General features: G+C 38.9%; 1 protein-coding gene across 3 annotated transcripts in view; it reads right to left on the bottom strand.

Annotated features, from left to right (window-relative positions):
* Positions 1-27,915, bottom strand: part of KCNH1 (potassium voltage-gated channel subfamily H member 1) — a 185,095-nt gene that overhangs the window by 24,809 nt on the left and 132,371 nt on the right. The window lies entirely within an intron of this gene.

Genomic DNA, 27,915 nt, shown 5'->3' with positions numbered 1-27,915 from the left:
TTACACGCTTCAATACAACATGCTGTTCTTGTTCCCAGAGAGGCTTCTTCACATTCAAAACCTGTTCAAGGACAAACCTAGAAGCAACTACCGACGGCAAAGCAGCCCTGAGACATGCCAAAATTTGTTGTTGCTGTTGGCTTTGTAGTTGGTTCTATTTTTCACCATGTCAGAGGCTGAGCACTACCCCGTTAGTGCTGCATCCAGAACTTTAGCTGTGCTCGCAATCCCTAATGGGAGGCAGAGCGAAGAAGCAGCGCAGCTACTCTGCTGCCAGCTTCATGCAGCAATTCACTGACCAATCACCACGTCTCAGATGTGACCCAGCTGCTCTGCAGCCTCTAGTTCAACCCCAGTGAAATGGGAGTGTGATGGCAAGGCTGCTCTGTCTCCCTTCTGGGTACCTCAGGAGACACAAACAAGCCTCCAGAACTGTACGAAAACATTTTGATGACTGTGGTGACACCTGCCAAAGAGATGAAATCAAAACTCGGAACAGACCACGTCATCCTTTCTATACACAGACCATTAATTCTCCTAGCCACAGTCTGTCACGATGATGCCATATCTATTTTATAGAGAGGGAACAGAAGACAAAAGAAAATTAATTATTTTTTAAAGGCTACAAGAAACATCTTTTGGCAGAGGAGAGATGTGGACTAGTATTTCACAAGTCTCATATTAATATATTACACAAATGTCTCCCTTCCTCTTGTAGCCTTGGGACTAACTGATCAGAAGCTTTCTGTGCTGCTGATTGATACCAGCCACTGCAGAGGTGCTGCAGGACCTAAGTGCTACAGACTGAGATGTCTACAGACTGAGGTACTAATAGCCTCGCTGGATTTGTAGATAGCCATACAATAGAAGTTAAACTCAGAAGTTTTCTGGCTAACCAAAATCGCTCCAAACACAGCCACAAGTCACAGACCAAACCCCCAGACGGAAACTGGGCTATGCCACTATGACTGCAGGAACAAATCGGGAAACAAATTTGCAAATGCATCAGACACTGCATTGAGATGTGTTTTGCACGTAAGGGAACCAGGACTGGGTTACTTCAGACTCCCTGTGGCTGGCTCATCTATTTTTGTGGCTTGCTAATGTGCCCCGACCAAAGGCCTGAGGGTCAGGAGTCAGGACTGAGCTGCGCTTGCAGCTGGGAAGGTCAAGCGCTTCTGGGCAGTGCAAGATGCAATGGGAAAATTCATCATCTCTGATGAGGCCATTGCTCCAATTAGGTCTTTTAAAGTCAAATGGTTATAAAAGGAAACTTAAATGCCTGAACAGGTGAGAGTGACAGTTCTACTTTCACCTTTACTTTCTCAAAGCTGAGATAGGGTCTGGACTCAGATGTATGTCTTCCCTCTTCCCACACTTCAGTTCCAGATTGAGGCCTAAATTTTGTGTCTAACTATAGCTGATGGCACCCTCTTAACACTGGCAGTTTTAAGCAACAAGTAGATACCACTATGCCTCTAACACTGCTGGACATAGCTTTAAAATATCATGATTTTGTTGAAAACATTTCCAGTTTGTATTAGCATTCCAAAACCAAACAAGTAGAAGAGAGACAAAGTTTGAAGTGTTTAACTGATAACAAATTCTGCTTCATAAAACACAGGAAATATGTGTCACAAGCAAAAGGCTCTGAAAATCAAAGCCTGGCCTCAGCTTAAGAACCATCCATATCATTTCCTTTCCTGGCCACTTTCTATCAATTCTGTAAATATCTGACAATCGAAATGTCTCCTGCACTCTGTCATATATAGGAAATGGTTCCAGAATCAACACAAAAATAACAGTCAGAAGGCAAAAAACCCCAACAAATACATCAACTAAAGTAAGCATCAAATTTTTACAAGAGGTTTGCTATTAAGGTGAATCACCATAGTTAAACTCCTCCACAGGACAGTTACAGCACATCTCTTAACTTTTTAAGTCTTCTCTCCCTATCGAAGATCTTTTTTCCAGATTAGATTTAGATCTAAGTCCAGTTATAGTCTCTAGGTCACTAAAGATGTTTTGGTATGTTCCAGGAGCTCCAGCAGTCACAGAGGGCTACAAAAGCATTCAAAAATTCCTACTGATGTAATGACATTGAGGGGGAAGACAGAAGGTATATGTGAAACCCTTATTCCAGTTGAAAAACTAAGCACTGTCAAAACAGCAAAGTTTCTGCACAGATGAGAATCAGTAAAAAAATCCAGTAAAATCTGCACTTTAGGATTTGATCCAAACTTTGTAAGCAACAGTAGTCAACCTACCAAACACAAACCTTTTTGTGTTTGTTTTTGGGGGATTTTAATACTTATTTAAGCTGTGAAATAAGCTTTAGTCTCTTAAATAGTATCTGTCCACTTCAATATCACCTTTTACCTGGGAATCTTAAATGAATTCAACTTCATAACAGTTTCTGAGGCAAGGAAAACACTGCTTTTGCTGCCTGGCTGGAGAGTGAAGAGAGTGAATAATCAGCCTAGCCTTTATACAAGATGTCAGCAGTAGAGATAAAAGCAATCCTTGTTTTCCCAGCCATATAGGATGTTCATTGTACGAATAAATGTTCAAAGGAGTCATATATGCTTGCAGAACAGTTATATACAGAGCATTTAATTACCAGTGCAGTAAATAAATGACTTCAACTCGTGTAACACAACAGGATTAAGTGGTCCCTACTTTTAGTTCACTGTGATCAGTTGCTTTCAGGCAAAAATGAAGAAGTAGTGGTAAAGCATCTACTGGTATCATCATAATGGAGAAGTTAGTTTATCCAAGGGCATTAATTCAACTATACTCCAATAGATCTATGTACAGATTAAAAAAAATTCACTTCAGGTAAATGCAAATCAATTTCACTCCCACAACGGTGGGCAGGTCCCATGAATTTCCAAAATTGTAAAGAAGCCAGGTTAAGTTTCTCAGGTAGAAAATATAAAGTATGTAATTTCAAAGAATCATAGAATGGTTTGGTTTGGAAGGGACCTTTAATGGTCACCTAGTTCCAACATTTTTGCCACAGGCAAGAACACCTTCCACTAGACCGGGTTGCTCCGAGTCCCATCCAACCTGGCCTTGAAAATTTCCAGGGATGGGGCACCTCTGAGCAACCTATTTCAGTGCCTCACTACTTCATAGCGAAGAATTTCTTCCTAATGTCTAATCTTAACCTATCGTCTTTCAGTTTAAAGCCATTGCCCCCTGTTCTATCACTACCTGCCCTTCTAAAAAGTCCCTCTCCAGCTCTCTCATCTGCCCCCTTTAGGTACTGGAAGGTGCTCTAAGGTTTCTCTGGAGCTATCTCTTCTACAGGCTGAACAATCCCACTTCTCTCAGCCTGTTTGCACAGGAGAGGTGCTCCAGCTCTCAGATCATTTCAGTGGCCTCCTCTGGACTCACTCCAACAGGTCCACACCCTTCCTACGTTGGGGGTCCCAAAGTTGCAAGCATATCTTTCAATCACCAGAAGATGATACCTCATATGCAGAGCACTGGGGGATTCCAGCAACTACAAAATCAAAACCAGTTTGATTTGAAAGCCCTAACAAGCTTAAACAGCTAAATTCTCAACACCCTCAACCTCCCTTAGCTCAGTGGCTACACAGAGTGCTCAGCACCAGCACTGACCTTGAGCATTGCTTCTCAGCCTTTCAAATCTGAACCCCCCAGGGAGCCCTCCCTCACACAAACACATGCAGACACTCTTCAGAAACCAGAAGCATGGGGGTGAGGCTCAGGCAGGCCTGGAGTGCTAAGAAAAGTCAAGCTCTGCTTCCATTTGACAAGCCTCCCGTTATGCCACGATCATTAGTTATGAAAGCCTTGCCCTCTAGCCCAAGGTTCCTACGTTATGAGCAATGCTGAGTTCACCAGGTGCTATTCCTAACAGGGTCGTGCATGACGTGCTCTATCAGCCACTAGAATATGCAACATCCAAACCCTGCACAGCCAACAGTCATTTCCCCATGGACTTTTCTCGTTGCAGTAGCTTTATCCTTTCCAAAGATTAATGAATTCCCCTTGGCAGTGCCCTGTGACATTTTTCTGCCCATTTACCCAAAGAGAAGGATTGCACGTCTGCTCCTAGTATGGACTCATGCTTTATAATCAAGCCAGATTATTTCTTTAGTATCAATGCATGCAGTTCATCCTTTAACTTAAATCAATAAAGATCAAAATAGGTTATGACTTCTGTGCATACAGAAAGGTTTGAGACAGTCTGCAAACAGCTGTATGGATTTCGTTGAGCCTGAAGGATGACTTTATTGAAAGCATGGAAAGTTGCACATTTTCAAATAGTCAGAAAAGGAGGGAAATGTCATCAGCTAATGTCATTGCAAGTGCACCACTCAGAAATGCAAGAAACTAAGTGGGATTGGGGAAATGATTAAAGCATACTGCAATGCAACACTTAGACACCTCAGTCCATACTCCTTTATATATACAAGAATTCAGGCAGAAACCATCACACTATACTGTGATCTGTCTTCTAGTAAGATAGGTGTTTCTCTCTTTTTTTTTTTTCCCTGGGCAGCTCCTTAAGGAAGAAACCTATATGAGGAAGAAACAGTAGTAGGAAGCAAAGGATTTTCTGAGAATAAGAATTCTATTTTCAAGAAATTTTAAAAACATCCAAAAGAAATAAAACTGTATCTGCATTGACCTTTTTGTTTGCAATGAGAACCAGCCCTAGAAAAATAAAATAATTTTTAAAAACCTCTGCAAAAACCTTTGTATGCTAGGGTGGTAGAATTTTTTCTTAACTCTGAGGAAAATTGAGACAGAGAATAGCTATGACTCAAGAAAATGTGTCTTCTGAAATGTCTGGTTTACCAGTTTGATACATTTACATTGAAGAATGTTAAAAACCCCATGCAACGGAACAGAAACATAAGAGGCATGAGTCAGCAGTAGGACAGGATCATCTTTCTTTTGATTTAAAAGAGCTTGAAGAAACTCTGAAGCACAGAAGCATTCAGAAGTAAGCAATTTGAGGAACATTATACTTTTTTCAATCTATACAACAGGGACTGACTGGACAGAATTAATGGGTGTTTTGCAAAAGCCCTGCAGTTATAGTAAGTTGACTCATGCTACGTTGTTCTTATACAGCATGTGTATGGAAATCCGTATATCATATTTAAATGTTACAATATATTTACGTTGTACACAAAATTCAGAATGAGAAAGTTCTTCCTACACTATAAGAACATCATTTGTATTATATTTTAATACAGCTGATACCAAGCAAATGTCCACACTGCGTAAAGCCACCCTCACCCTGAAAAGAAGGAATTTTCAGCTTTCTAACCTGCTGTAACTCTGCACTATGGAGACAAGATGCCTTGGCTAATGGGGATTTCATTCAAAACAGGCAGCAAGACACCTCTGAGCTCTCACGATGAGCTGCTTCTTCTGCTGACAACAGCATAATGGAAGGATATCCCGGACAGATAATTTTTTGAGAAAAATCTCCCAGTTAATATTTTTTTTCATCATATAATCATGTGGAATAACTGCAGTGAGTTCATTTCACATAGTACAAAGAGATTATATTTCTGAGACTGGTCACACAGAATCTAAAACGTCACAGGTTTTCTCAGTCTCCAGACTAGTTTCGCCCCCATTTGCATTCACAGATTCATACAGTCACAGAGTAGTTTGGGTTGGAAAGAGCCTTTAAAGTTCATCCATTCTGACCCTCCTGCAATGAGCAGGGATATCTTCAACTAGATCAGATTGCTTAGAGCCTGTACAATCTGACCTTGAGTATTTCCCGGGATGGGGTACCTGCCATCTCTCTGGGCAACCTGTGCTAGTGCCTCATCACCATCATTGTAAAAAAATTCTTCCTTATATTTAGTCTGAATCTACTCTTTTTTAGTTTAAAACTATTACCCCATGTCCTGTTGCTACAGGCCATACTAAAAAGTCTCTCCCCATGACTCTTATTATCCCATACTAACTTTCTCCTATTCTTATTTTTAGAAAACCATGGTTGGAATGTCTCTCTGAAGTCTCACATGACTGCGATGCTCCTAAAAGGAAATTGTAAGGTGGGTATGGAGCAGAAGCCAAGCTTCTAAAACCAGAGTGAAATTAAATGTACAACACACAGCTGAAGCAAGATACCTAATCCTCAACATATCAAGATGGCAACTTGATTGTTTGGTGCATTAGAATTTTCAGAAATCTACTTAATCCTTTACAGATGTTATTGCTTTGTTTTAGTTTTCCAGCTATGCTGTAATCAGTTATCTCATATATTTTTAATTACTTTGTCCAAAATATAACTTACTCTCCATTGGTTCAATCACCTTCTCAGTGAAAATTTTAGAGGAGATCATTTTGCCTTGGCTTCACTTCTTCTATTCTGCAGAAAGGATAAAGATGCTGAAAAGGTGTCTTATAAACCTACTGTCAGCAGAGCAAGGTCTCCTCCAGGGGCAGTGCTGGGGAAAAAAGCTACAGGCTGCCTTCCTGCATGGCCACTTGCAGACACTTGCATTAGGAAAACCATTCTGAACACAAAACTCTGTGAAGAACACAATGCTGCTACACGTGGTACAAGGCCTAGGAGGTTGCCATAATAGACATAGGGAATAGGTCTGCTAAATTTCACTGTGGGCCATTCCTGCCCTTAAAATACCAGATTTGGGAGGGCTAACTGACCAGTCACATCTTTCAGAGGTACAAGTTCAGCATAGATTCATTATAATTACTTGAATTGTCTAAAGAGAAAAGCAGTTACCCAATCACTGAAACCTCTGCTTTCAGTAGTAAGGCTAAAACTGTACAAAAATCCATCAAATGAAAAAAATTCTGAGCAATTTTGGAAGACACCCAACCCTTATCTCACTTCAGAGCTTGGCATCATCATATTTCTCTTACCAATTTCTCTAAAGAAGTTTTGCAATATTTTTTGTGATCACAAATATAAATGTTACAAAACATCTTTAAAGCTTTGGTTGAAGTCACTTCCGCAGCAAGCTGGAATTGAGAGGCCACGTGCTGCAAGTGGTTGTAGTTAGAGCCATACTGGAGTTGTTAGGACACCTGAGACACAGCACTTACAGGAGTAAGTTCCCTACAAGTCAAGCACTTCTGTGGAAGTGCTACATACTTTTATACCATAAGCTTTTAAAGGAAAAAAATGGCTCTGAGACAAATTAAAAGATTAAAAATTTCAAGTATCTGATAGCATCTTACAGGGACGTTCAAAAGTTGCCTCCATGCAGTCATTATTCTACCTTTATTCACTGACCCACATCACTTCCTTACTGTGCTGGATGTTAAAGCCAATGAAAGTACAGCCTTTCCACATTCATGTTTTGCCCAGTCTGAATCTTTAATGTCCCTATTTTACCATCCAAGATAAGTAAAAAAGTCCTACTGGACAGCAGTGCACAGTTGAGTAATACTACTGTCTATTAGATTTATCTTTGTTTCCTTCACCTGAGGGATGCTTTAAAGCATCAGTCTAGTCTCAGACCTTCAGTGCCAACCTGCTACAAATTTAATGCACCAGAGTTCAATGGACGTACACAGCCCAAGCCTGCATTTTTGAGAGATGTAACTCTAGGGAGTGAGAAGTAGTCAGGAACCCACATAACTTATTAACATTTTGTCCCATGTTTAAAATCCAATCAAAGCTTGAGAGGAGGGCAAGTACATGCACACAGGTGCTGTTCAGGGTCTCCAGTCCTTCTTCCTCTTCCATGAATGAGCTCCATTTGGGTTGGGCTGCTCCAAAGTGTAGATGCAGATGTTAAAAACCTGGCTTTTTGTGGGATATCAGCAATCTCTGTATATTGCTCTGTGTGCCTCTTGCAATGATGAATAGGCAAATTTACAGACTGTGCTTTTCACATTTATGTTGGAAGATGCAGTGAAGAAATTGATTGACCTGAACTGGGACTAAGCAGCAATTATACGACACATTCTAAATTCAACAGATATTAAAAACAAAAAAAATATTATTGACCAGAGGAGAAAGACTTTAATACATTAATGCTAATGATAAATAGTAGAACTTGTACTGCATAAGCTACCTCATATGAGAGTGTCCTAGGAGTTTTTAAAAGTGCATTCATCGAGGGTGTTTCTTTGGTTTTGGTTTATTGGGGTTTAGCATCTGTACAAATCATACTCAAAAACAAAATACAGCCCTTGAAAGGCACGTGGATTTATCATGTGCTTGTGGGTTCAGAATCCAAAAGACTGCATTAAAACACTTCTAAGAGATACACATAGGATTTCCTATGCCTTAGATAAAATCTTATTCCATTACTGTTCTGCTGTCTCATGGGAGTACCATGCCAATTTTCTTCATTTCAATGCTTTGGCATTAGAGCAGGTAGAAGATACTGCTCAGGCTCAATAAACTGGGAAATACAGGCCTTACTGCTCATACACAAGTAGAATGAGTACAACTTTTAAACTGTTTTTATAACACTGCATTTGATCAACCACAGCTGAAACAAAAGCTCTCCTTCAAAATCTAACAGATGATTTTTTGCATGATTTACTCTCAGTTCACACATAAGACAGAAGAAATACCATTGCAAAAAAAATGGCTAGGAGAGAGCACACTGAGGGGACATCACAACTGAAACAACAAGATTATGCCTTGCGTGCATGACCGTTGTGTAAAAATACTTCATTCGCTTCTGCACGATGCTACCCTGTAAAAAGGTCAGATCTACTGTATTACCATCCTATAAATAATTCAGGAGTATAAAGCTTCTTATCTGATGTTGAAAATTCAGAGGGCACACAAGAGTGCTTTTTGAATAAAGTCTTCATAAACCTTACAGATCAGAGCATATTAAACTGTGCTGCCTTTACCACAACCCTGATGAACGATGCATTATTCCCTTGGCCTACAACATGGCAGGTCCCTGGGATTGTTTGCACAAGTTGCCAGTGAAGACACATTGCAAAGCAGTTCAGCCACCCCAGCTCCTGACTCACAGGCTGAGTGCACAGGCTAGTCTGGGCTCAGGAGCTAGAAAGAAACCATTAATTTGCATGTGGGCTTTTTCATGCTAGACTTTGTACAAGCACAAAATAAGAGCCAGTGTTTTCCACAATGAGTTTTGGTCTAAATACTCAGGAGGCAAAGATACGCTTTCTATCACTGCAGTCCAAAACCAGATATTTATCAGAAATCAGGCTAATACTGACTCCATAGTTCCATACATTGCTGCACCTGAAACTCAAATGTGAATACATTCTGGTAACAGCTCTTGTGCTGCTATCTATATATTGCAATTTTCAGGTAATGTTGCATCTTGCTCTTTCTATTTCTCTTAGTAGAGAGATTGATAAGAATAGCATCAGAATTTCTGTTTTCACAGCTATTCAAAATATTTCAGCAAATGGCTCTTCAAGTTGTTGAAGTAGACCTGACATTAAATACCAAAACACCAGACATTTTAGAATATTTGCCATCTTCTGGCAATTACTAACAAGAATTAAATAATCTTTCTTTTTCTCCTTACTTGCAACTTAGAAAGTTCATTCTGCTTCTGTACAAAATAAAGAAGGAAGGAGATGATTTTGAAAATCACTGGATTTCATTAGCTAAATGAAAGCTAAATGCTTTTTTTTCCTAGATGATATTTTAAAATATTTGCAATAAGGCAGAAATATATCCTTAATCTGTCTGAACCATTTTACCTCTTTATATATTTTCTCACTGTTTTTATGGATTAAAAAAATGTAGAAGAAACATCTGTTTAACCTTAAAACATACAATCTGTCCATTGTCTCCTATGGAAAACAGAAACTATATTGATTTTCCATTTTTTTTTTCCTCCTCTGCAATGGAAAATTGAAAATCACTTCAGCATGCTTAGACCTTAGCCTAGATCTCTATGGTCCAGCTGGCAATTCTGTAGGCCAAATTGATTTTTTGGGATTTTTTTCTACCTGTGCAAATATCTTCTCCCCAGAAGAGATTGGGAACAGCTGCAGGGGATGACTGATCAGCACTGACAGATTACTGTCTCTGCCTGTGTCTGTACCTATACCCCAAACTACGGTCACACCATCCACTTTGGTGGCAGGCATGGGGTTATGATGCACCTGAGACACAGCCCAGCACTAAAGAACACTTACCAGTAGGAATATGGGGCACATGGAAGGAAACCAGCATCCATCTCTAACATCATGGGGATGGATCTGAAATACTATTGTCTGAATATGCCACTATCATTACTGGTTGTTTAAATATCAGCCCAATGCATGCTGTGTGCTATACAGGCGTGCAAAGAGAAAAATCCTTGGCTTAAAGGAAGGCATGCTGTCCTGTGCTATATGGCTACTGCACAGAGACAGCCTTCAATTGCTTCCTCACATCTTTGAGCACACTTGTAGAGAAGTAAGCTACCTGCCTATCTGATCAGGAGCACAAGATGAGGGAGCCAGCCCTCACCTCCTACTCTGATGAACCAGCCATCCAGCATAAGGGAAAAAATGCCCACTAGTCAGGGCAGGCAACAAAAGTAATGCTTCTCACGGAGGCTGCAAATTACAATTTTATCAGAACAAAGTGGAGAACTGATTAATTTTTTGGGATGGCAAATCCTTTCTAATGTGCTGTGAGGACCAGCACGGCTATATACTGCAATTTACAAAAAGATGATGAACTGTGATCGAAGCCCATTCTCCCCAAGTTAAATCATTCCTACAGGACTGAGTCTTACCAGAGACCTACTGCAATCAATCACATTCTTATAGACTAAGAACTGCAGAACATACGGTGGCAGAGCAGCATCTTGAATGGGAAGAGGAAAAGGAAGAAAGACTACAAGAAGAAATTGTCATGACTTTCTTTTTCTCAGAATTATTATTCCTTTTCACTTGTTTATCTTGTTCCAAAATTCTTATTTCTCATAGAAAACAGGAAAGCAGGTCCCAAATGCATTATATAAATGCCTTAATAATATAGTCTTAAAAATTTAAAATGAGTGCTTACAATGTTGTTTTCATTTTATTTTGGTGAGAGAAATAATTAATATTAATGCAGGGAGCACAGTATCAATTTACACTTATTTTGTTAGCTGCTAAATTGCTGTGCATTCCCCACATTCCCCACTCATTCTTATTACTCATCGCTATTTTCCTGCTCCCATGGTAGCTGTAGGAGTGAACTCTTGGATGCTGTCTGTCCACAGCATGTAGCTGTCTCTCAGTCAGCTTTAGAGTGTTAGCAGTCATGCTCTGATAAATCTGCCACGGTAGGAACAGGATTAGGTCTTATGTTACTTTAGCAGGATCAGAACTAAGCCTTGAATCCTTGCATATGTTACACACGCGCGCGTGCACGCCAGCAAGCAAAATACCTTCGGTGCTTCGGTAGCTCTGCAGTACCTCAGCTTTGCACCATTTGTTATGAAGACTATTAGGCAATTCAATCAACAGGAATCTTGTGTCTTACGAGTCATGGCATAGGGATGGACTTATGGTTCAAATGAGTGATAGCAATGGAGCCCCAGCAAGGTACCACGGCAGAGCCAGGGCGAGCATGTCTGGCCAGGGAAGGGACAGCAAGGGATGCTGAGCACAAAGCATCGCGCCAACAGCCTGACCTGTCTCCTTGGCTGCTGCCACACACCAGACACTGGCTAAAGTAAAGGTCATGCAACGCCCAGCAAGCAGCTAAAAAGCACTGACCACTGAGAAGAGTTCAGTGGATGGCAGCTTTGGCAACAGCACAGACTGGCTCATGGACTGCATGCAGGCCTGAGGCTTTCTCCTCACGATCCTACGCCTGCTCTTGCAGTCCTGGCCAAGCCACCTTCCAGGTGCATGGGAAAGGAGCACAAAGGGACACAGCCTTGTGCATACGTACCCTTAACACATGGTTTGGGGAACAGGAAAGCTTCCTATGTTTGCAGTAGCCCACATAGTAACTAGTTTTGTTTTAGAGAGCCAAACTCTCACTTATCCAGCTGCAAAGACATTGCCCCTTCCACACACAACAGAAATGGTGTGAGAGCAAACAGTAAGTACTCTGAGAACCCACAACATGGGACAATATTTGCCCTGAGGACTTCCATTTAAGCTTCTTGTCATCATTCTCCAAAGACAACTGTGGCTTCAGGTCAGCACAGACCAGGGTGACTCCCAGGGAGGGCAAAATTGCAATTACAACATGAAATAACAAGTAACTGGTTATAGCTACAGGTATCTCTTACTCTACTAAAGCAGAGTTATACAGAGATAAATTAAAGCAGAAAGATATAAAATAGAAAAGCCTACTTTGTGCAAAACACACAGTAACAGAAGAATGTAATGGGTACATCTACTGCTTTGTTTCCAAAGGAAATCTAATTTTCTGGCATCTTAAAGTACTTCAGAAGACAAAGGTAAATCCTCTGTCACCCCTAATCAGCTGCAGATGCAACTAGAGAATGAGCAATGAATGTAAAATGTAGAGCCATTAACTGCTTAGCTGAGTGGACAGTACACTTGAACATTTGGGAATCATGCTCTTTTTTCAAACCTAACTGATAACAGGCACACAGGCACATGGGAAGACACTGGAGAGAGACTTCTCTTGCTCTAAATATATGGCTAATATATTAATTAATAATAATTCTGCAATGACTTGTGAAAATTAAGATATCAGATCAATTGAACTTTGTTGAAACATTACAATATTGGGAATTCACTGTTTCTTCACTATAAGGAACAGTACTATTAATGTGTTTTCTAAATTAAAATGGAGTAAATAGATGGAAGTATTTATTGTAACCACTATTTAACATTATGCTTTAATCTGTCTTGGTCTAAAAGCCTCATTTATAAGAAAACAGGGAATGCCCTAGACGGCAAACCCGATGCTCACAGCTGGTGTAGAGGCACATGGTCCCCCAAACTCAATGCCTCATCTCTGTTTTCTCTATTAAGACTAAAACTGCCATGCAGCTAAACCAGATATAAGCAACAAACGTCTGATGATCCATATGCACTTACAATTTCCATATTAAAGGAACTATTAAAGAAAAATAAACAGTCAGAAAGGGGTAGTTTTAGAGTAGGACAGATGAAACTTTTCTAGGCTTCCTATCCTTCCCCCCTTCTTGCTTTAAAACTCGCTGAAAGATGTCAGACATGCAAATTCCCTCCCTGCAGAAAAAGGAGGAGCAGAGACCGAAGCTGAGCATCTGCTGTGTTAAGTGGGAGCTCTGCAGCCTCCATAGCTCTCCTTGCTTTCCAACCCCACCTGCCCTGTACCACCCACCTCTCCTATGAGCCACTGCTGTAAGAGATGGGTCCTCATCCTTTATTTCTCCTTCTCTCCTATTTGATTCAGTCCTGCATCAGCCTTCTTGGAGCAGAGTCAACTTCTCTGATGGAAGGTGTACTACTCTCCTGAATTACGGAACACCCCCCTCCCACATGGCTGTCAGACAAAGCCCTAAATATTCTAGGTACTCCTCTCAGTGAGAAAACACTGACCAGTTGGCTATTGCTGCTATAACAGAAACTGCTACTGGATTGGGAAACCATTTAGGAAAATCTCAAAGGGTCAGCAGAAAAAGGGCAAGCAGAAAAGAGAAGCTCAGCTCTATCTCATTTGTAAAGCCCTGGGCTGAGTATTGCTGTATTTGCTATGTTTTCCTTTAGGGACCCCTACGTGTGAAAAGATAAGTCCATGATATATATGTACTTTTCTCCAGAAAGCACTTTTTCAGGGAAAATGCTCACTGAACTCCAAGTTAAGAAACTGTGTCTTCAGTTACTATCACTGTCCTGAACAGCCTTCATTAAAACATTTGTGCAGTTCATCATGTCAACTACCAGCTGAACATCTCCTCCTACCTCTTCAGAAAGCACAAAAGCCTCTTTCTGTTTCTGATGGAAGCAATATCAATGTTTGAGTTCAACAAGAGCAAACAACACCCATGTGAACATGCCACTTGCATAAGCATGCAGCATCTAACCATCTAACCGTCAGGTAACACACTTCCTTCAGTGCGTCCCCGCAAAAAACCTGAAGCCTGCCCCGGCTTACTAGGGAACGATTCTGCACACATTGTAAGATGCTTTCCAGCCTTCCCACAGAATATGCAAGCTCCTTTTTTCAGCTAAGTGGCAGGGGTTTAGAGTATGAAAAGGCTTTAGACACTGCCTCTGTACAACAGAAAGGACTAGCAGTGTCCTTCTCCACATGCTGGCTTCTGAAACATATGCTACATAAATGATCTCAACAAATAAGGACTGATTTATTTTCCTTCAAAAAATGAATGAAAAATTCTGATGAAAACCTGTTTCTGCTCACAGGAAGCATTTTCAGAACCATTGCTCTACTTTGGTAAAGCTGCCCACAGTGAGCTTGCAACAGAAGCAAAACAACAGGAAAGAGGATGTTAGTGAAAAAAACCCACAGTAGGTAACCTTCCATGATAGGCAGTATCCATATGCATGAGAAATTGCAGCTCTCCCTGTAGTGCAGACCTCAAAGAAGACAAGAAGAAGACTGGCTGGAGAAAATTGAGTACCTCTTTTTAAAGGTCTAGAGGAAACATCCACTGATACATACCTCAGCACAGGGTCATTACCTGCCACTGAGGTGTCATTCAAATAAGTTGATAAATATCTGTATATATGTCATTTCTATTGCATTAGTCAGGCTGACAGCTCTTGCTTACAAAATATAAATAGGATAGATAACAACAGGATTAGTTCAGTTTCATCTAACTCTGCACTGTTAATATCTTTTCATAAAAATGCACTCAGGAGTCTGTCTTGCAATCATCCAGGCATAACTTTGTTATCATGAACTAATTATTATAGACAGTTTTCAATGGCTACACATTTCTGTCTCTAGTAAACAGATTAAATCTCTGCAAGATGTCTACAGCAATAATCATGCAAGATGGTTACAGTGAAAACTCCATTTGCTGGTCTTTTTCTTTAATGCTCTGAATATCACAAGCAACTGATTCACTGGTGAGGTTGCCTGTAGGACTACCTGTGAACATTCTAAGAACACGCCATGGGGAAAAATGCTGATGTCTTTCATGGAAGAACAGGAAAAATATAGCCTCAGTTTCGTAATTTTTTCCTCACCACGAGAAAACAGCATCTCAGTGCTACAAGACACACCAAATTTAAGAAAGTTCATCATCTTCTCCTACACACACCATCAGAAAGAACAAGTATGAGTCAATATACAGGACAAAAGAGAGTGGACAGCCTGCAATAACGCAGCAACAGCATTGCCAGTGATCTATCTACCAATGTGCAGTGATGTAAACGAAAAACCCAATCTCAATGATAGTTATTTTTCTACCTGGGCCTCACCACTCTTCTATAAATTTACTGGAGCTGACACCAGCCACAGAGGCAGAAAGCAGGCACACCACCCATACAAACCTTTTCCAAAGCAATTCTTTGCTTCTGGTGCTTTGGCAGCTCCAACTGACTGACAATAAATCACAGCTGTTGGTTGAGTCAAGGATTGTTTTAAATGCCATTGTCTGTAAAAACTCATACCCATTTACTGGTGCTATGCTCTGATGAATGGAAGACAGGAGTGTTGAAATCCATTTGAGAGTGATACCTTTACTGACAGTATTTTGTAAACAATGTAGAGACTGATCTGGGGATCAAAGAGGATCACGTAAATATTTTGTTACAGCATTTATTGCAGAGATTTTATAAATAAATGTATGTGAAAGTATATACATAGAAATTACAATTAAAGATCTTGGTTGATTTTGTTCAGTCCCTTTGTTCTTTGAAGTAAAATTCAGTGTTGTAGGAACCTCATAATACTATTACAGCATTTCACTGGAAATGGTTATTTTCCACCATTTGCTTTGATTATCTCCTACAAAAGTTTTGTTTTGCTCCTGGTGACAAAATAAACTTGGTGCAAAGTTCCAGAAATTAGTGATACACATCTGCAGAGCCTCAATTGTAGATTTTGCCAGTGTTTGAAAAGAAATAAGGAGAAGTGGATTATGTACACGATGAACTAGCAACTTTTTACCTTGGTATTAACATGAAGGTTAGAACCAGACTGGCTGGATAATCCAAGATACACAAGACTTTCCTAGAGCCACTTTTATGAAGAGGACAGAAAAATAAAAGCAATTGAGTATAACAGAACTTGTTTTTATCACTCAGTTGTCTAGAAATTACCAGGTACATTCATACTACTGTTGGAAAAGCATTATCATTAACAACCATATCGATTTCCTCTTACAAAGATGTCTTTGAAAAAGATAATTCCTCGGTTTGACTAGACAATTCCCTTTTAACCACACATAGAATTATGTGGCATTACAACCCTCTACCCAACAGCCTTTTCTCTACCTTTGCTATGAGTGAAGATGTAGTAAAGAAGCACTCGGTCCTTTTGTGATCTGTGGTATAATTCATGCTATGGCAGTGCTTTTCTCTTTACTGCCCTCCCAGTGGGACTTAGTATTGACTTGGAAGAACAGTATGTAATATTTCTGCCTGCTCAAGCTTTGTGTAAACAAACTACATCCATTAAAACCACATTTGTTAGGCTGACAACCAGCTAATGGTTCTGGTTTTGTGATGTACACTTCCCTTGAAAAAGGGGCTGTTGGTATTCTTCTGCTGGTCTTTTAAAAGAGAGGGCTGTGATCTCTGAGGTGCCTTGCTGAAGGGGAGAACTTTGTGTAACTTATGAGTCCTGCCTGCTCAGATTTCATCAAAAGCTTGGAACAAATGGCATCATTCTGCCATGAGTTCAGTTGCATGATGGAGCAGATATCCAAAGAGGAGCAGGGTTGGTCAGATGTGATCACACAAAAAAAGGGCAGAAGCTGTTGCTGATCTTGTGCCTACTGCCTAGTCCTCAGATTAGTCTGTTCTGAACTACCTGAGGGAGAAAGAGCAGCTATCAGGTAAAGATTTGACCCCACCTACGCTAAATCAGCAGACAGTATACTTTCTTATAGGGGCAAGTTTTAAAGAAATTACAGCTCTCCCTGTGGCTATCTCTTCTCTAGAAATAAAATTTCTGATGCATAAATGTGAAAGCATAGACCAGCAACAGCATCACCATCTTCAACAAGGATAATTTGCCAGCAACTCCTAGACTGTAGCTTGAGAAGGAAATAATATATTTAAATTACATTGCAGGTTCAACATTCATAACAGATTTCTCTCAATTACTATGAGAAAAAGCTTTTCTCTTAGTTCTTTTATAATGCTTATTTGCCTTTTAACTAGTTTTCCTGCAGGGATATACTAAAAAGTCATAAAAGCGCATTTTTATACTGCAATATCTCAAAAGTTGTGTATCTGCAGCTACCTTAATGTTATTCTTTATTGAAGTCAGCACCATTAAATTTATCCTTTTAACATTTGTAACTCTCAAATAGCTGATACAACTGCATGAAGATCCAAATACATTTATTTCCAATGCATCCATGGTCGAGCCATTTATTTTGCTTGACTGCTGACAGTCCTACACAGTAATAGAAAACATTTTTGATTAGCTGAAATAAAGCACCCTTCTAGCAAATGAACTCTTGATGAGGGTGTCATTTTCTATCATTCACTGAATTTGTTGAAGTTCTCAATATTTAAAGTTGTTTACATTGATTGTTCATTTGGGCTGGAATTTTATTCTTCATATCTATTGTACTGCAAATTATAAATTATTATTTTGATCCTGAATGGAACAACTAGAATGGGGTAATAGAAATATTTCACTTGTTGTAGATTCAAGGATTTACCTCATCTGCTTCTCTGTCCAGTATGGAGCCAGAAAGATCTTACTCTTTAGAGTTTCTGGGATTACAGTTTTTACTATTTTAAGCCAACATCTTGATTTCTGCTCTTCTTCTGTATGAACTTTCCTACTCATCCTCCTATCCATTAGAGCCATTCACCCATTTGGAACAAGAATGCACTTTTCCCCTTCCCTCAGAGGAAAAGAAACATTTCAAACACAAAGCAGCAGAGAACTTCCAAAGTCCCCCTCAAAAACTCATGGCCTCTTTTATGCTCTCCCTGGCAAGTGTCATCAGTGAGTCCAAAGAACCAGGACCACATGCTTCTGGGTTGCTGGTGCATGGTCCTCAGGTCCTCAAGGAACTGAGGTTCCTTGACAGTGGCCCACCATAGGGAACAACGGCAGGAGAGATGACATTTGTGATTAAGGAATATTTCAGTTTCCCTTGACATTTAATTATCCACCGTCACCTTTTCTTGATTGTGAATCCTATTCTAAACATCAACTCCTTCTTGCACTAAATGACTGTCCATTCTCAGCACTAGCAAGCTCCTGCAATGTTCAGTTTCCAAGGCAGAGAGAGCACAGGTTCTGTGAAATAAATGGAAACAAAGAGCAGATTTGGGGTGCAGGGATGAAGGAGGGAATAGGGAAAGGTGTTTTCTACACTGAACAGCTCTGTGCTTTTGTACCTATAACATGACAGCCTTGCTTTGGGGAGCACTAATAAGATCACTGTTAAAAACAGATTGGGAGCAACATCACTTTGCTGGGTTATGCTTTATATATGCTAAATAAAAGCCAATTCATTTTGTAATAAATGGGGAGTTCAATAACAAAATATCTTTTTATCATCTCTTCATCATGAATACTTCTGCATCAATAAAACATTACAGAACACCCTCAAAGTTAGCAAACAAAACCTACCATTTTTTAATGAATGTTGTGCTAAGATTTTTAGCAGGGCATAATCACCAAGATAAAGACGCTGTTACTGTTATGGCAGCTATGGTGTAAATCAGAGATTCCTTTCACAGTGACTTTTCCAGTCATGGGTAAATGACTTTGAAATGTAGACTTTCAAATGTCAGCTTTCTTAAAATCTGAACTGGGGCAGTTGTTTTCTCTGGGATATATTTGAATCCCACTGCAATAAAACCATTATTAAAATTAACTAGGAACACAACTCTGTCACAGAATCATAAAATCATAGAATGGTTTGGTTGGAAGGGACCTTAAAGACCATCTAGTTCCAAACCCCCTGCCATGGGCAGGGACACAGTTCACTGGACCAGGTTGCTCCAAGTTCCATCCAGCCTGGGTTTGAACACCCCCAGGGATGGGGCATTCACAGTTTCTCTGGGCAACCTGTTGCAGTGCCTCACCACCCTCACAGAAAAGAATTTTTACCTAATATCTAATATTCCAAACCTACTAATTCTTCTCTCTCAAAAGGAGCTAGAAAAAATTCCTGCATTGCAATAAAACCTTAACAACAAAGCTAATTCTTACTAAGTTGCTATTTTTACTGTTTGAAATCCAATAATACCACCATTTAAAAAGAACATAACCTATTTTTGCATTTTAAAATGCTGCTTTAGAGAATTAATTAGGTTATTGTCAAAGGAGAATTAGCCTAGGCTACAGAATAGACTTGGAGAGCAAAATGGCAAAGACTCAAAACATACTAATTTACCTTTCTATTCTGTAAGAGAAAGATTTCACTTATTTAATGGTCTTAAATTAAAACAAAACAAACAAAATGTCCCTTAGCTTATTCTTCTTGTAGTAAAGAATCACATTAGAGGTAGATACAAATCAATGTTCCCTTCTCAATCTATTTTCAGCGTCCAGGCCAGACAGTCCATTGGCAAGAGGCAGATTTAGTACAGGAGTGTGATTTCAGTGGCTTGCAGACACCTCGCTATTGTATAATCATGCAGAAGAAGGTGCAGTGGCTTCAGCTCAAATTGCTTATTTGTGGAAGCAATTATAACAAAGAGCAGAATAAGAAAGTTGGTAGATACATTTATTCAATAGTTCAGGAGTGACGGATGCAAAAACACAGTCACTTGACTTGGTGTCTTAAGACTAACAAAAACAAGGAATGAGATAAACAGAAAACAATTCTGGAATAAACACTAGAAGTGGAGGGCCTATAGATGCTATAGATGTCTCCAGTCAAAGACTGTTCCATAAGTGTGTGAAAATTTGTACACATAGACCTGTCTGTGTAATAGCAAGACTTGAGAGGGCAAAGGAAGGGGGTGTGAAAAAGGGAAATGTCAAATGTATTTTTTCGTCCCTTCTGGCTCTGCCAGTGCCTCTGGCGCAGGAATACTGTGAAACATGGAACTGACTCAGCAGGTTGCAGACTTTGCACCTCAGGCATAAATCCCCTCACACAGGCATGATCCTAAGAACCCATATGATTCCTCCAATAACGTGAAATAAACAGAGCAATAAAAGAATTCTTGTCAGCAGAACTGGGGAACATAGACTTGGAGTGCAATGACAGCTCTTCCAAGTCCAATCCTGTGCTGTCACAGACAACTGCAGCCTCTCCATCAGCTTAAAAAGTTCTGTCTTGAACCTAATTTGATTTTTCTTCCTATTTAAAAGCCAATTTTAACATCTTAGCCCTGATTTTGAATTCCATCTAAATGTATCCATGATCGATGTAGATCTATTTGGCATAAGCCTTACTCTTTCTATTTTATTTCCTCTTGGAGTTCACCACTATAATATTTTATATCAAAAGCAATGCTATGCCATTCTCTGCTTTCAAATTAAAGAAAACATATTTTCAGAAAACTATTTTACCACCAATACTAAAAGAGTTGGAAGAACAGTATGTCTTAACAGTCCAGCACATTAAAACCAAAGATTACTCATGGATGCCATATTGACCCTGCAGCAGCACGTGAAGCATTCATTGTGGCCAGGAAAATGTTTTCAAAAAGCCAATTTTGGCAGTGAGGGCAGGCTCCCAGCTGGCAGGGAGGTTGCTCCATATCTGTTAAGAAGCAGTACCCTGTTTCCTATTACTTGGAAATTGTTGGGAATTCTCCATGGTTTCTCCAAGTAGCTTTTGGGGTTTGGGGTTTTTTGTACTATTCTTACTTATTAGTTATAAAAAAAGGATCATATTCCTAAGAAAAACTTGCCACAATATCTTTGTTTGTTATTCAAATAAATACAGGAGGTGGAATTAAAAAAAAATATTTAGGGCATTTACTGAATTTTAATATATCAGTAAGTCTAGTAGAATTTCTATTTACTGCTGTAATCAGGCACCTACAAAAGTTAACTGTACATGCATAAATATATACATAATATAAAATATGTAAAATATAGGGTTTTTATATGAGTGTATGCCTACATCTTCTGAACACAACAACAAAATACATTTCTGTGAAAACCTTCTCACATCCAAAATCTTTAATGACAGTCCTACATCTTGTGACTAGATTCTTTTTCCTTTCCTCTACCTTATTATCAAGTAGTTATTTTATAAATAAATGTTATAGCAAACAAATATAATTTTTTTAATATTTTTGATGATTTTAAAATTACAGTCTAGTTTAAATAAAAATAAAATAATTGATTTAAAATATATTGGTTATATACAAAACAGGATCAATGGAAGACTTTGGAAAGTAAAGCTAAGGTGGGTATAAAATAACCTAGTTGCTTTTTGTCTCTTTTCTTCAAAACTAGGAGGAGACTATGATATCAACAATAGCATAGCAAAAATGCCCTGCTTTTTAGGTTTTGTATTACACATTTCCAAATATTTATAACTGTGGGATTCCTAAATGTATGAGTTGGGTTCCTTGCATAGATGCTTGTCTCCAGGAATTGTGCCATCAGGGAAAAAAACACCAAATGGAGTCTTTTCATGAAATTACAGGAGCTGGCAAGCACTGTAACTCTTGCTATTTTATTGTGAGTCTTAAACTGTAAAGTGTGGTTTTGTAATGGTCTAGTTCTTAGAAGTAAATGGTGCCTGTAAATGAAAATAACTTTAATACACAAAAAGAAAGAACTGGCTGTTGGTCTACAAGAGCAGGTTGGGTAGCACTCAGAAGTGTTAGTTTAAATATGTGGTTTAAAAATTCTCCACCATCATGTGAAATGAGATTTCTGACCCATGCTGACCCCTTCATCTTATACCATCTGCTCTACCTCTCCTCTCTCACAAAGGCAGCTCTGTCCCCACCTTTGACCTCAGTGAGGTAGAAGAGGTACATGCTGCTGAACATTGGGCAAGTGCACCTTTTCTTCTCCAGCTCTTTCATTGATATATCTCATTTTCCTAAGATTGTAGTGAAAGTAGAAAACCAGTCAAATACAAGCCATTCATAATCTGGAGTCTGTTCACAGCATCAGTGCTGGAAAATTTAGAAAAAAAAAATAATACATGCTTTTTTAACAGGGTCTGTCAGAAAATGGAAAAGCCATTGAGAATTATCACAGCTTCAGAATCCGAAAAATTCAAAGCAACCAAAGGTCAAGAAGGAAATAGCTTGGGGAGTATGTCTGCAGATTTGTTACACCTCATACAAGTTACTAAGGCAGCCCCAAGTGGGTTTAGAAAAGGGAAGTGCACCTTGGAGTTAAAGGCTGTTCAGAGCAAAACGCAGTTCTGCACAGGATTAGATTTCATGCAGCATTCACACCTCAGCAGAACCTGGAGGCAAAACGGCGGCAGGCAACAAGAACAGGGGAAGGAAGAGCAGTAAATGAGTAAGAGTTTTATGCCATGTCACTGGAGTGCTGCTGCTGTCAGTCTCTGGCTGCCTCACAGTTTATTTGGCAGATCTCAGCTAGGATCAGACTTTTCTAGAATTCCAAGTATGTTTTACCTGTTCGTCAAATTAAAATTTTAAAGCCAGTGGTAAAAAGCAAACCACTTATATTGCAATATTTTGATTTTATTTTTCTCTACTTTGGGAGGTTCTCAGTACTGAGGCTTTTAAAGTAATATCAAAGAGAATTACAACGATATAAGGAAAATCATGGGCTTCACTGTAAAAAAATTAACTCAAGTAAGCACCTGAAAAATGAACTGAATGCTGAGATACTAAACTCATGAACAATGCACAATGAATGGAACAGAGTAAAAGCAGGTTGCTACACAATTTTGAATGCCATGATGAGGCACATTTGGAAAATAAGCAAATTAAAGCCATTTCTATTAACATCAATGACTTCACTTCCACAGCAATTACTCAAGGTTGCTTGTCCATTGCCTAAGACTAATCAGTATCTCTCTAATGTATCTAGAAGGCACCATGGAGAATTCCATTTAGAAGACAGATGTGCAAGAAGGGAAGAGGGGCTGGGATTGGAAGAGGGGGAGCCAGTACTGGAATCACTCTTGTGAGAGAAGAAGGGACAGTGGGGTCAGGCCACAATGAGTAATGAAGGGTCACTGGCCCCAGGATCTGGAATCTGGAGCATCTGAATAAAGATGTATACCAAGGATACTGTGGGGGAAACAATAAAGCACTTCTCAGCCAAGTCTTACAACTAGCTTCCTGATCCCTTCTTATTGTACAGTAAAATGTCAACAAGCCCATACTCCACCCAGCTCTGTGTGGCAGGGGACCTGACCGTTCTCCATATCAAAAACTAATATTCTCCAAAAATGCTTGAAGCATCTTGTTCACTTCATTTCACCCTGTTCCCTGTGTTCAGCAGCTCCCCAAAGCTCCTAGTTTAACAATAGCAAAAAATAGTCCAGGTCACCATTCATTTTTGTACCATTTTTTTCAGTATTGTTGGCAAAATAACTTTGACTCTAATATTACTGATTGCAACCAAATGCAATGAATTCATTACAGATTTAATTTCATAAATAGTTATTTTGCTCTTGCATTATTAGATGCTTTCAGAAGTAATAAATCAATTAATAAACACAGCAAGTGTCTTCTTTTTCAGTGCTGACAAGGTACAAATTTTGTTAATTTTAGATGTCAAAGTCTGTCATTAAACTAGCTGGCATACTCTGCATAATAAATATCCAACAATTACCCTTAATTCTAATTTAATTTTTGCACTGCGACACTGCATTTACATTTGGGGGAAAAAAATTTGGAAATTATGCCTGCTGTGATCAGTTATCCTGAAAGAAATGAGGGTAGGAAAAAAAGGTAACTTGTTATCATATTCTTTTAATTTCATTATCTATGTTTAATAATTCTACTTTCTTTTTCTGAATAAACCTTTGTTCCTCACTGGAATGCTCTGATGGGAAATCATAGAACATATAAATTGGTCAAAAAATTGTAAGAAAGTTGTTTGAAAAACTGGTAAGAACAGTAATAAATAGGAAATTTAATTACAGTGTGTGCATAACTATGAAACAACTGTGTGCTTTATTCTGACTGGAAATGTTGATTTGCAAACACTGGGACAAGTAACATGACTCTAGAAGGACACATATCTCATAGAGAAATGGATATTCGCATTGTAGCAATGTATAATATTTTTTCTTTGGTATCAGAGGTAGAAAAACTGTAACCCAAACACTCAAAACTGGAGGGAAAATAAGCAGACTTTGTCTTTTTATAGGTAAGCCCAGAAGACTTGAAACAACCCATGCTGGGAGAAGAGTGCAAGATGGTATGAAGTTATACTGTAATGCTTATATTTGAGCCCCTTGTTCTCTGCATCAGTTTCCAGATATATTTCAGAAAGCGTTTTTGCATTTGCAAAGAGCTGGGGTTGCACTTGGCTATTAAACTTTTTCCTCTGTACTGAAGAATATGTTTGTCTATCAAAGATTTCTAAAAATCACCTCAAAAAAGTTGACACTTAGCTGAAGTATGTTTAGCTTCCCAGCACACAGTAATATAAGCAAAAATATAATCTGATGCTTTTGTTTCTGAAACTCTGAGTGGCATAGCTCAGACACAACCAAGAGAAATACGGGAAATAAGTTCGCCCATCATGAACATTTTATGATCATCTGAACTGTGTGTCATGTAACATGCCATGCACTTTTCAGAATTCAACAAATTAAATATGTCAGATATGTTCAAAAACATTGTAAAAAACTTAGTTAGTCCAGAATTAATTTGGGCAAGTAGGGAAATAATTTTTTTCATTGAAAAGACAGATTAATGAGTATGTTTGGGAAAAAAACCCTGCAACTTTAAATAATGTTTTTGTAGTTTCAGAAGATGTTCCGTGTTAGTAATTCCTTTTAAAATTTCCATCCTGCTCCTTGTAAGATTTATGGAAGGAGTCTGGATTGATGGAGTTTTAGGTCAAAAGAAAGAATAACTAATATACATAGCACTGTCTTGCACTTCTAAGTGCTAACTTTAGTATTAAGATTTATTTTTAAGTTACTTTACCAAACTGGTTACTTCCTAATTCTGTTGACTGAAAAACAATTGAAAGTGAGGAAAGGATACTTTTTTTACTCCTTACAAATTCTTTTTATTTCAGCATTTCAGTTTGTTTTCCATAACAAGAAGATTCTCAAAAAGATGCTTTCAGCTAGAAATACTTGGTTTTTTTTCCTTTGGACTTCCAAGGAGTTAAGTAACCTTTCAGTCATTTGTACTTTTGAATCTCTGAAGAAAATGCTGTGTTATAGCTGCAACTACTGTCAGAGCTCAGACCAGGTCTGATTTCTGATATCTGCTGATAAAGCACTAACTTTCCAGAAGAGATCACTGCTTAAAATTACACTGTTCATCATCACACAGATTCTCAAAGTGCTGATTGAGCTCTCAATTTAATGAATGGTGACTTTAAATTAAAATATGTTTCCAATTTAAAAAAAAATTAGTAATAAATGAAAAGGAGGTAGAGTGTCTGTACGCTTAAGTTCTTCAGTATATGCTCTTCACTGAAGTAAGTTGTTAAAAAGCTTTGGTTTTTGTTGCCTAAACATGTTGACCTAAGCAAAATTATGTAGATTCATAAGTGAAGGTCACTGCAATGATGGCTGAGCCACCTTGTCTCTCCACCGAGGAGGAGTGCAGATCCACTGCAAGGAGGAAGGTGGTTGACTCAGGTCCTGCCAGTAAGAAGCACACAGCTTCCCCCACGACCTGGGGAAGCACAGATTTCCATTGCTACCATCGTGGATGAACTGCCAAAAGTGCACACAGCTCCCATACCCACAGTAAGCAGAGTCAAATGGTTGCTAAGCAGGATCACTGTTGACTGCACATTTATGTCAAAAGCAAATCAGAGTGCCAAACTTTAAATACAGGTAACTGTATTCACCAAGGATAAGATTAACAGCAGCAAGGAAACAAAGATTTTATGTACATTGATCATCTCACATATTTCGTTACCATGCTGTGAAAACTGAAGTCCAAATCTTCAGCATAATTTCAATTCTCTGCAAATACAATTCTGAATGGTATAGAGCTGTGATATTCGCACTTCAGCCTTCATATGTATGAAATGAGTTACACTAGCTGCCATCATGAAATTAAAAATAGAAAGGGGAACTGCCTAACCATCTATTCCATTTCTGAGCCAATGAAAAGTTTTTGTTTGCTTAGTTTGAGGGGTTTTTTTTTACAGTATATACTTCAATGATCCACCAAGAATAGATGGGCAATGTGATTTACATTTCTTTTGTCGTACTTTTTAATGAACTAATTAATTCTACCAGCAATGACCTAGATAATGCTTGGAATTCTTCTTGCTACAGGAAACAATTTACATAATATAATAAAAAAAGAGAATTTTTTTAACTTGTTGAACCTGCACTGAAGTATGACCCACAGAAAATCTTATCATCTAGTATGTTGCAGAGGAACATCTATTCATCTAGGAAATAATTCAGACCCCACAAAGTAACAAGAAAAAGTGCTTGTCCCTTGCTACTATTGCTATTTGTGAAAAAGCAAACTGGGAGAGACCCAATAGTTGCAATCTGCTGGCTTTGAACTACCCACTCATTGCTATTCACACAATTACCAGCCAATATGTGCATTTCTATTTCTCATTTCTCCTTGGAACTCATCTCTGGGTTGAATCATAACCACATGAAAGATGACTTTTCCAAGGCAGCAGCATTTCAAAATTTAGTGTATGCATCAAATGTGGCTTGCTTAGTTTGATCACATTGCTTTTATGAACACTCTCTGAATTACTGCAAGCAACAACCCCACCCTCCTCTCTGCTGTTCCTATAGTAAGTGGATTCTCTGCAAACCACCTCATGATGAAAAAAGTAAAAAGGGTTTGGTCAAAACGTACTTTTCAGGAACTCTGCCAGCCTTCCTCGGCTATAGCAAACAGATCTGATTCCATACATTCACTTCACAGGCAAAACGAGCCACACAGTCTCAACCATGAAGATACTGGTTATGAAGGCTTCAGGCAGTAGTGAAATGCTTTTAAATGGAAAAGCATTTCCAGTATTTTAAAAGCAATGAAATCCAAATGTTTCAGAAGGATAGAAAAACTATATGAAGTTCTTATGAAATATAAAACAAGGTCTGAGCTTTGACATACCTACTCACACATCCCACCCAGACACCTCATCCTTCTATTGAGAGTTAGGAAAACAGTGACTGAAGGTCAGGCAGGTAGCATAATCCAAAATCAGAAAACAATATCCCTTTGTCTTTTCACTCTTTTAAAGAATACAGGCACTACTGTAGAGTATTATTAGGCCTACAGTTGTACTATCCTTGTTCTGAGTTTAAAAACAAGAAGTAAATTAATAAAAACATAAATCTGAAAACAACAGTGGGCTCCAAAATTATTCACTGTTATCCTGCTGACACACAGATTATTTGTTTTTAATTTCCACCCAGTGAGCTGAAAGCAGTACATCTTTCAGAATTTCTTACATGCACATCCAACATTCAGCAGCTCACTCCTCTGAGTGACTTTGCATTGCCATCTCTTGTTTTTCAAAATGCCTCTGCTGTGTGAAAAATAAATAGCTTCCCTCCTCTACAGCACTATTCACTTAACATTGTGGTGTTAAATAAATATTAATATAAGACTAGACTCAGGTTTTTTATTATGAGTAAGTGGTACCTTACTCTGCAAATATTTCCATTTTCTAACAGAGGAAGGTATTCCTCTGCAGAAGAAAAGGAGGCAGAGCCTGGCTCAGCCCAGCATCATTTACTCCTCTTCCCCCAGCTCTACTTGGTCCACTCAGTTACAAACACAGAAACCTGCTGCCTG

This window comes from Pipra filicauda, unplaced genomic scaffold (assembly GCF_003945595.2).
Source record: "Pipra filicauda isolate LSUMZ 115617 unplaced genomic scaffold, ASM394559v2 scaffold221_size1283894_pilon, whole genome shotgun sequence".
NCBI lineage: Eukaryota > Metazoa > Chordata > Aves > Passeriformes > Pipridae > Pipra > Pipra filicauda.
Note: the sequence above shows the minus strand (reverse complement) of the source record. Positions and strands in the feature narration are given on the sequence as shown.